Source organism: Sorghum bicolor, chromosome 6 (genome assembly GCF_000003195.3).
Source record: "Sorghum bicolor cultivar BTx623 chromosome 6, Sorghum_bicolor_NCBIv3, whole genome shotgun sequence".
NCBI lineage: Eukaryota > Viridiplantae > Streptophyta > Magnoliopsida > Poales > Poaceae > Sorghum > Sorghum bicolor.
The window spans coordinates 3,109,913-3,121,617 of NC_012875.2; positions in this window are offsets into that span (position 1 = coordinate 3,109,913).

An 11,705-nucleotide genomic window follows, 5' to 3' on the forward strand; every position below is an offset into this window, starting at 1 on the left:
GGTACTATTCAATTAAACCATGTACCCGACAACAAGTAAGATAAAAAAAACATGTCACAAGGAAAGTCTTATCGGGAGTGCGATTCATAGGACACACCAGTGAGAGCTCGACCTCGCCAGGGTGTGTGGTGTGGTTGTGGGCTGCCCTAGGTCAGCCTCTAGTCGTCCCTAGAGCCTTGTAGATCATTGCAACAATGTATTGGGTCGCAGCGTAGCATAGAACAAGAACCAGAAGAACTAGGGCAAATAAGAAAAACTATATGCAAAATGATGTGGAAGATGTGTTTTAGTTTGATTGTGCGTGTTGTCAATCGATCGTCGCCACCATCTACTATTTAGAGGGAGGCATGTACTTCTGCGTCAAGTTTCCTATAGGGTAAGATGCACCAAAAAGTCCCAAATTCATCTTAGACAAGAGTCATGATGCAACACAAATCGGACAAGGCAATCTTGCCATGTTTCTAGTCATCATGGAATGATTTGCTAGTTGTTTCATTTCACTTGACAGATATATAATAATCCTGCTCACGGAGGATCTCAGACCATGCCATGTTTTTGTACTACATGGGACGAGCTAGGTCCCAATGATGGATGATACAATGATCCTATTTGCCCTAATACTATATTTTTTCAACTCTAAAGACTAACAAAAGTCATTTAGCGGCCACTCAGGACTGTGCCTCTATGCTAAGATTTCTCTTAATGGAAATTTTCTCGGACGGTTACTTTTTGACTGCCTCTGCAAATCAATAAAAAATAGATCCTCACCATCTAGCCATGGATCCACATTGTCGACCTCGCTGCACAACTTACCACTGAGCTTTCTATGAATGACCATGGAGCTCATTGCCAATTATTATGAGGTAGTAGATCATCTCCTTGCCGTCGGCAATGCAATCCTGTTGTTGTCACCCCTCTATAGATCCGCCGATGTGGCCTAAAATTACAAGAGCATGAGGTACTCAATTATGAGAGAAAGTGAGGGGTAGAGGGAACGAGATGTGTTACCTCTACTATAGAGAGGTAGACAGGCCCATGTCTTAGGGCAGTACGTAGTTGCTAATTGGGACAACTACACCATACCAATGTAGCTAGTGGCATCTCAGCAGGGTTAGGGAGGTCAACAAAATGAGCCTTGAACCCCATGTGCCCTCTTTGGCGGATTCAGACATGGCTACTTGATCCTGTGCCTCCACTATATAGGAGAGGGAGGGATCGAGATGAGTAGTAGGCGGTGGCTAAAGGGAATAGTGAGGCGGAGATTGATGAGCATTGGGGTGGTGGCTGAGAGAAGTGTTGGGGTGGCATTAGTGGAGTTTGAGTGAATGATTCATTTGGGATAATCGGTGACTAGGGAGAGAGAAAGAAGTGAATTTTGAGGAGCATGGTGGGAGATGTCTCTTAATCAGATTTGTTGTCCCTTCACTGTTGCTGAAGAGAGGTGGGTGGAATAGATATGTGCGGGTTTGGAGAGAGAAGGTAGAGAGGTAGTTTCCTAGGGTTAGTCATGGCTATATGTTCCTTTGACCATATTTACACAGCCAGTGTTGTTACATGGTCTGTCTCTAAAAATCATTTTTAGAGACGATCCTTATCTATACAATATACATATATCAACATTTTTCACACATTGATGGTTTGGAACCACATCTCTAAATGGAAAGAAGTCTCCCAAAATCAATTTTGTGATGCTCTGAGGCCCTCTAGCTACTTGGGTAAGTCTTTGTTCATCTTTTTTTGGCAAGACAAGTCTTTGTTTTCTTCACTGGATGATAGGAAGATAGGTTGTCTCCCTCTTTCAGTCGACACACAATATGATGACCCTGTTCATCGAAGCCTTTGGCTTGGCCAAGTTACCGATCATCACCGGACCTATAAGGTGACCCGGTTCACTGAGACCCTCAGTTTGGCCAAGCTATTGTTCCTCGCTCACTTGACAAATTGACTGAGTCCTCGTATGGCATCTACTTATCTATCCTTCTATATGATCTGGTGCCTTAGATCAACTGATCTCATGTGTACAACTGTGCTTGTTTTGCCGCTGTTTCATATCAAATCTCAGATCAAAATTTATACAAGTCATCATATTGAAACTTAGCTAGGCCACCCACACCATGAGTGGTACTTGATAATGTTCATGCCTGCCGGCTCATAGTGATGCTTTGTTGAGTTTCTAGGTGCAGTGAGTAGCTTTAACTCCTCTTAGGCCCTGTTTAGTTGGAGGTGCTAAACTTTACCGTCTATCACATCAAATATTTGGACATATGCTTGAATGTTTAAATTAAATTAAATATAGACTATTTACGAAACTAAAAACATAGCTAGAGAATAATTTGCAAGATGAACCTTTTGAGCCTAATGTTGACAGGAAATAAGACCAAGTTCTATATCCTCAAAAGCCCGTCAACAGTCCTCGATTGAAGGAAGATAAGCATCGCATGAACATATTTATCACTAATAAAGTTCCACTTGTACTCTTAGCTTGTTCAATGCAGGGAAGAAGGAAATGAGCTCTGTGGGCCCCATAACCTAGGTCGACCGACCGGGGTTTGGGCCCACCAGGGGCTCCCCTCCATGGCATGAGCCATGGCATACTCCAAGGAGTCAATCCCAACCCTTAGATCCAAGTGTGCTTGCCCTCAACGATTCAAACACTTAGCACATGGATCCTTGGGCCCACAAGGAAGCAAGCAAGTGTGCAACTAGACTCAATTTTGGACAACACTTCACATGACAAGTGGGGACACCACCAGGAGTCCAGAGGTGGGCCAGGGGCCCCAAAGGTCGATCGGCCGACCGACCAATTGGGTGATGCCACCTGGCCCAACCTCCCACCGACCTAAGGACCTTCCAGAAGGTCACTGGGACTCACAGTCAGCCAAAGGGCAGGTCGACCGACCTACATGTGGGCCCCATCTAGAGTCGGTTCACTCCCACCGACCTTCCTCATGTGTGGCAATGCTTCAACCGTCCATCTAAGGTGGTTGGGAGGTCGGTGCATCCAATGGTGGAGAAGGAAGGAGCACGCGGATCGCTAACGTGGCACCCCCTCTCTCACCCCTATATAAGGAGGGGTCCTCCATCTCCCATGAGACATCTTCCATCTATCATTTCATTTCCAAATCCCACTTTGGAGATCAAGTGTAGTGTAGTCTAGTCTAGAGTGGGAGTTAGAGTCGAGTCGAGCGAAGCTCGGGTCTCCGGAGCTTTCTTTTGGAGAGTCTGGTATAGCTCTTGTACCTTTTCTCTTGTATTACATTCTTTATATTAATACAATCTTTCTTTACTTTACTAAGTATTACTTCAAGTCTTTACTTTGAGTATTGCTTAGTGCATTTCTATACTTGTAGTGTGTTGTGTCTTAGTCTTATTAGTGTAGCTGCCTTAGTTAGATTAGTGTCTTCAACACCTTGTGTGTGTTCCACTACCATTTGGGGCTTTGGCTATTTACGTGATAGTTGAAGTTATAAGACTAGTGTAAGTGAGGTGCTTAGGCTAGCGCTTATTAGTGGATGCCACCGTATCAAACGTGTTAGCGGGCGGCGGCGAAGCGTGACAGGCCTCTGCTTCCCAGTAGGTTCTATTCACATCGGGTACGGTCTGTAGGCGCCCATAAGATAAAGGTCCACTTGGATAGGAGTTTCGTCCTCCTATTGCAGTCGACTTCCACCACACAAGATTGTTTGGATACTAGTCTAGTTGAGTCATTTACATTGATCAGGATTAGAACACAGAAGTAGAGTTAGATACATAGGAGTCCTTACTCACTCGTTGTCCTCCCACCTAGCTAGCTCACTACCAGTTATCTTTACTTACCTAGCTCTGACTTATCTATTACCTTTATCCGACTTATCTATTATTCTATCTTGCTATTCTTACCCCCCTATTAGCACTAGTGAACTTAGATTGAGTAGACACAAACCACGATTATCCATCCATATATTTATTAGAGAGTCTTAGTCAGCTTCCCGTGAGCAAACTATAAATTACGACACCATGGATACTCACCACGGTCGAAGTGCTGCAACGGTACCTGTGCACTTGTAGAGTTACCCTTGGTACGTCTTGCATCGCCGCTAGAGTTTAGCGTTGCTTAGCATTTCTAGAGCTGTTGCTCAGGGTAGCCTCACACCCTATCTTAGTAACAGCTTAGGCTTGCATTTAAGCAGTACTGGTTAGACGCCACCATTTCTAGATACTTGTCACATCTTACTCTAGCCGGTGTGCATTAAGATTTGCCAACACCTAACTAGTCCATGATTAGATACTAATTGTCAAATAAAACGAAAATACTACAGTACTTGTTAAATTTTAATATCCCCAACCAAACACTTCCTTAGCTGGACCCATAGGTAATAAAAAGAGACGATGAGAAGGATTGGTGTGTCTATGCTCAGTGGACTCAGAACATAAAAATCAATGAGAGGCGATAGGTGTGTCTATGGTCGGTGGGCCATAGACGTGACTTTGCCTCCCATCGTCTACGAAATTATGAGGATTAGGACCCTAAATAGAGGAGTGATAATTTCTTTTTTCTATTTCTTTTTTAAATGAAGGGTAAGGGTAAATTCATAATTGTAAAAATAATATTTTGAGTAGCAGATGTATGATTCAAGTACTATAGTTAGTTAGAAAAAAATCTTCTTCTTAAGTTTTTTTTAAATCTTCTTAGGGTTTCACCCGCTGGTGCCCACCAGTGCGTGTTAGGAGCCATCGCCGCTGATGATAGGGGTTGGGGTTTGAGAGAACCTTGCACAATAACGTTATTACCCTTCTACGAATTAAATCAAGAAAAACATGTTTTTAACGAAAATGATGGGAGACGATTGGAAGTGATCCCAACCATTGTAAAAGGTCTAACTTTAAGTGGCCTAGTTGCACCACCACGAGAAAAACATCTTGTAGTGAATAAATTATTTCTCATTACATAGCAGGCACAGATTCCTCAACTTGCAGTACTCAAATTCCTAGATTCGGCACTGATAGTTGCAGTATGAAAAGTGACGCTTCTACTCTCTCTTGAAATTTGAATTGAAGCAAGACTACGCTGTTGAAGGCCTAAGTACCTGTCTTCCTCAAGTGTGGAGTTATAACAAACTAGTCCCAAGCCAAGCCCCACCCCCCACCCACCAAACCCCACAATTTCAAAGCTCAGCAATGTTTGGTTGAGGTGTGGTTGAGTGACTAGTTTAAGGCCCAGTTTGGATCCAAGAGCTAACTGTTAGCTAAATATCCAAGTAATAACTATTTCACTAGTTAGATCAAATTAGTTAATTAATAGCAACTAATATTGCTGTGACCTATTAGCGAGCTAACTATTAGTGACCTATTAGCGGCTAAGGGCACCAAACAAGCCATAACTCTTGTATCTTTCTAGGAGTAATAAAATATTTGTTCTCAACTTGTTATGGTTTTTTATATATCTCGAGAAGCATGATTGCAAGGCATGCATATTTCATATTTAGATATATATATATATCAGTGTTCCTGTGATTAGTACTCCACAACTTAGAAAGATAGCATTTGAAAAAAAAAGGAGGGGGGAAACAAAACCATTGCAACTTTGCCGACTCCTGTCTAGATTTTTTTAGATAAATTTAAAGATAGTTTAATAACATGCTTTATTTACTTTTTTGTAAAAATAACATGTTCTTTTATGAAGGGAGTACCTTTCTAGGTGTGCTAAAATATTTTCCTTCCACATGTGCTACCGATTTATATTCCTTAAGAGCAACTCCAACAGGGCCCCTATTTGAGCCCCAATAGCTAAATATAGATGCTCAAATAAAAAATTGCTACTCTAGCAGGCCTCTACTAGAGCCCCAAATTAGGGTGGGCACCCAAACCTCCCCCACAGACCCAATTCTTGTTGGCCCAACATCTCAACCCCCATCCAGCGATTCCTCCCTGCGACCGTACGTAAACTGTGTGGTGCTCTCCCCCTGCACGACACGCTCTCCGCCTGCATGCTGCTCTTTGACGAGAACCCTCCCGGTGAGATCTCTGGCGGAGACAGGACGACGCGCAGCCTTGGCCTTCGCCTCAGACCTGTCCCCTCCGGCGAGCCCCCTCTCTTCTGGCACGCCCTTTTCCCCTGCTTGCAGTGTGCCCCCGTCTACTCCAGCGTGCCCCCTACCCTTGCCTCTCTCCTCTAGCGGCGAGCTCCGGTGGTTCCCTCGTTCGAATAGGACGCGGCGGGCCAACAGACCTGCGCGGCTCCGCCCACCCCATCGCCGGGAGTCCGTGCGGCCTCGCAGCGGAGGTGGTGTCGCAGTAGAGCCGCACGGCCATCAGCTCTGCCCCGCTCCAGCACCGGCTCCTTCCCCTCCCTCCCACAGCCTTTCCCGACTCCAGCCCCCGGACTCCGGCTTTTTCCTGAATCCAGCGTGCCGCTCTCGTGTGCGTATTGGGATAGCTCAGATGGTGAGAGATTGAAGATGACAGGTGCGTCCTAATAGGCAGTGTCTTTTCAGAAAATTTGGAGCCTTTAATTTAGAGGCTTCTGCTCGAACAAATACAAAATAAAGGGCCAATAAAAATAGAGGGAAGCACCCAAATTAAGAATGGGACCCTGATTTGGGGCTACTGCTAGAGCTGGTCTAAGAGAACATCTCGATCGTATGGCATTTGAATCCAAACGTTGTTCAGGTGATTCAATACATCACTGCCAGAAGACAGGAACTGCATCGAGGTTGACTACTGGACTGAGTGATGCCAACCCATGGGAAGAAGCCTGATGCCCTGATGTGTAGCTACAGCACTCTGCTTATACGTTGTAAGCTGAAATAGGCGAACAAAGCACGTTACAGCTTATTTCAAGGATGGATGACGGCTCATGTTTGCATAGGTCTTGTTTACTTCCACCCAAAAACACAAAATTTTTCAAGATTCCCCGTCACATCGAATTTTTAGACGCATGCATGGAGTATTGAATATAGACGAAAATAAAAACTAATTGCACAGTTTGGTCGAAATTTACGAGACGAATCTTTTGAGACTAGTTAGTCCATGATTAGACAATAATTACCACAAACAAACGAAAGTGCTACAGTATCATAAAATTTTTTCCTTCAGAAACTAAACACGGCCCTAATTAGCACTCCTACAACATGATTCTGGAAATGTTCTGTGGCAGAACCTCCTGAATTAAATGGCCCACATGCACACATCATTGTCCCAAAGACTTCTGATCGACGTGCACGAGTTCCAAATGACTCAAGAAGTCTGTCGGGTGTCCTCGGGAAACCCGAATCATCCACGTAACATTCTTTTCAGGAATTCCCTCATCAAGCATCACAGTATTACAACATTTCATAGATAAGAGAAATCAGAGTAAAAGCGGAAAGGTTACATAACGTAGATTGAAACTTAAGTTCATAGTTTACAAACCATAAGTATTCGATACATAAAAGCTTCGGAACTTTATATTACATAAACCATAGATCACACAACAAATTTTACTTGCCCGAAGTCACTCATCAGATTCATCATCATCATAACTCTCCTCCACAAGAGTAAAGTAACCATGACCATCAAAAGGATTATCAAAGGGTTCACCTGCAACAGAGGTTAATAAACCCTGAGTACAAAAGTACTCAACAAGACTTAACCGACTAATAAAGAGGTGGAGACTCAAGTATGCAGGCTATAAGGGATTCAAGGTAAAGCTTTATCAAGATCAAGTATTTCTTTTGCATAAAAGCTTACTAAGAGTAAAGCCTACTTTCAAGTTTTAACTCAAGATTAACACTTATAACTAGCCAAGATCATTATCCAACTTTCATAAACAAATCACCTCTTTCTTATACCAAAGATTCACTTATTACTACGATGATGGTACGAGGATTGAGGCTCCATATCCGAGGAAACACGGCGATTCGAATCGATTAAACCCAGCTGGGGATTCAGTACCACACGACATATGTAGAACTTAATCTTGCATATGTCAACCTTTTCTATAGATCCTCCCATACAAGAACGGGTCCAGCGTCACCCGAGAGTACAGTACACCACCATCCTACAGCCAATCTAGATGTTTCCCGGTCATCTTAGATCCGTAAGGTGGGTACACGCTACTCTCGCCATCTCTCCACTCCCAGTACGCGGTTAGCCGTTCTCAAGTATCGGAATAGCTATAGGTAAGATTTACCAGCGCATGTGGGCTGTACTCAAAGGTCTCAATCACAACAGGCCAATCAACGGTACGGTCCTTAATCGACACAGTTGGAGACACTACTTTAAGACTCCATTCTTAAAGCAAATCCACCGACCGGTCTCAAGTTTAACATTATCGACTACAAAAGTATGCCACAACAACCCTTCAAACTTTCTCATTTGAAAACTTATCTAATAAGCAGGGCTAAGCATACTAATCATTTTCATAAAACAAGTATCAAGGTTAATATGGAATCATCAAGGTAGATAATGCAGCAAATAGGATTCACTCAATTCCTATTCACCTAATGCATCATATTAACTCAAGTGATATAAATAACTTTATGAAAATACAAGGATAGGGTTTAATGTCCGGGGCTTGCCTTGACCGGAAGGGAAGTTCGGCAACTCAACAACACTCGAAGGATCCACAAACTCGGAAGAAACCCACTGGGGATCAGATTCTTCCGGAGCGTATTCTATACGTAAAAGTGCATATGCATGATTATGATATACTCATGGCATGGTAAAGACAGTTTACATGTTCTTAGATGACAACAATAAACATGACTACCTCGAGTACAATTTACCTTCACGGTATAGAAACAACTAACTTAGCTACCCAAAAACATAGATTATTTCTAAACAAGTTTTATTATTTTCATTAAGCAATATTGGGTATCTATCAAACAATAAAGATCATATATATAAAATAAATCATAACCAGGGAGCATGTTATGCTAAGTGACCACTGGTTGTCAAACAATCTAAAATATCACCCAAATCCTAAAGGGATTAATTATTTCTATTTCTTTTATAAGCATTTAAATAGCTTTATTAAGAAACAGAGCATACTTAATCAAAAATAACTGAAATAATTTCTGAAGCTAGATAATATTAACACAAGTTCACATATTAAATTTCATGATTTTTGGATATATCTATAAATTGTTAAAATTCATGGAAGGTTTATTCATTAATAAACAGGGGCAATTTTCATATACATGCAAACTACCAGAAAATGGAATCTAATATTTTTATTGGGTTCTAAATATTTCAGGGAGCCTATACAAAAATTTTCATCATTTTTTTTTGGATCACCAAACAAAGTATGACAGAAATTCAAACATCAACCATTTTTAAACAAAAAGGAAAAAGAAAAACAATTCGAAACTGGGCGAGGCCCAGCCAAAAAGGCCCACAGGCCGGCCCGAACTCGTGCTGCGCACGCCCGCGCCCTCTCCCTCACGCGGGACGCTGACAGGCAGACCCCACCTGTCAGCTCCGTCCCGTTCACGCGCGGCGGCTCGGCCGCGACTCCGGCGGCCGATAGCGAGGTCCTCGGCCTCCGCGCGCGTGCGCGTCAGCTCCGTCTCACTTCCGCGGATCGATTCCTACCACTTGCTCGCGCTCTACCGCTCTCTGTCTATCCCAATCGCGTCACCGGCGGACGACCGCCATGACCGACCATCGGCCGGCCATCAGGACCCGATAGAGCGCAAGCTGACAGCCTAGCGAGCTTCCACAGGGGTTGGGGAGGGTGGTGCTCACGCTGCAAGGCTCGGGGTAGCAGCTGAAGTTGCTGGCGACGGAGGCGGTGTTGCCGACGGACGCTCTGAGCTCCACGACTTCGTTCCGGCGATCCTGCCCGCGTCCGAGACGAAAGAGTGAACGCATGAGCTGAAGGAGCGGAAGAGAAACTGGAAACAACCGCGAGGAACACGTGCCACTTACTAGAATCACGTGGCCATGGAGGGAGCTTCTCGGCGGCGGTTCTGGCCGGAGATGGAGAAGATGGTGACGTCGGCGATTGAGAGGTTTATGGAGTGGACTTGGTGGTGCTCTGGGTTCGCAAGGAGGTGGCGAACATCGTGGACAGCTCAATTTGATGCGAGGAGGATCAAGCACGGCCAATTTGGATGGGGACGAGGTGCTGCTCCTCGGTGCTCCGGTGGCGGAAAAGAGGTCGGTGCTCGCAGGAGAGAAGGGCACGTCGCGCTCCTGGTTGCCAGCAGGTGCTCCACATCGTCACGGACGTGAACACGCGCGTGGACGAGGTAAAACGGTGGCCATGCGCTGGCATTCACCGATCAACTCTCGGCTGTCCACCGCCATGAACAGGAGCCAAAGCTTATCCCCCCCTTTTTCCCAAAGTACTCTCTGTCTTTTTATGAAATGCAACCAAACTTTGAATAGAAGTCAAAATTTCATCAAAATAAAAGTTGTACAAAATTTTGTGAGCTACAAAACATCTTTTGGTGGCCAGAGCCAAATCTGAGTGGAAGTTAGCTAAATTGGCCAAACAGTTTTGAAATTCAAACTCAAATCAAAGAAATTCCAAATTTTTGAATCGGGGCAAAACAGAATTTCCAAAATTACTTTTGATTTTGTATAACAACTTGAAAAACTCCCATCATGAAAGTGGTTCAACTTTTCAATCCCTACAACTTTCATGTTGACCATTTTTCAAAATTCCAAACAGATTTTGAATTGGAGATTTAAGTTTGAAAAGGGGACACTTTCCGGAAATCTGTATTTTCAAAATTACTTTGGATTTTTTTACTAAATCTTCAAAAACTCAAAACACCAAAGTTGTACATATTAACAAGATCTACAACTTTTGTTTTGAACTCAACTTCAAATTTTGCTTGGTTTTTGAATTGCATAAAAGGGGGTAAATCTAGGGTTTTGAAAACTAGGGTTCCCCCCCTAAGCCTTTCGGAAAAACTTTCACCCAAGGTTTTTAAACTCCAAAACAAGCATCCATACATAAAATAAACACACTTTAAATTCCTAAACACATTCATCCAAAATAAACTTATTTTAAGTTGATGCATCAGGGTTTACTTAGCAATAAACTATGCCATGCTCATGATGACATGCCATGTTTTAGTTCGCTTAACACGAGAGTGTTACAGCTCTTTCCCCCTTAAAGAAATCTCGTCCCGAGATTTACCTTAAAGTCTAACTACTGGAAAAGGAAGTTTGCCAAGCACTTTCAAAACCAACATTTATAAAAAAAACAGGGGTAGATCATTACACTACAGATTACAAGGATAGGACAGAAGAAAGAAACTCAGGAAAACTTTCTAGGAGAAACTCTTCGGATTCCCACGTGGCTTCATCTTCGGTATGTTGATTCCATTGCACCTTGTAGTATTTGATAGTTCTTCTACGAGTGACTCGATCTTTTTGATCCAAAATCTTGATAGGATACTCTGAATATGTTAGATCAGGCTTTAACTCAATTTCTTCAACATGAATGATATGATCAGGCACTCGAAGACATTTCTTTAATTGAGAGACATGGAACACATTGTGTACTGATAACAACTGTGGTGGTAAATCTAGACGATATGCCACCTTTCCACATCTTTCAAGGATTTGATATGGACCTATATATCGAGGTGCCAACTTTCCTTTTACTCCAAAACGAGTTACTCCTTTCATAGGTGACACTTTGAGGTATACATAATCACCAGCCTCAAAGGTAAGAGATCGACGTCTCTTATCAGCATAACTCTTTTGCCTGGACTGTGCTATCTTCATGT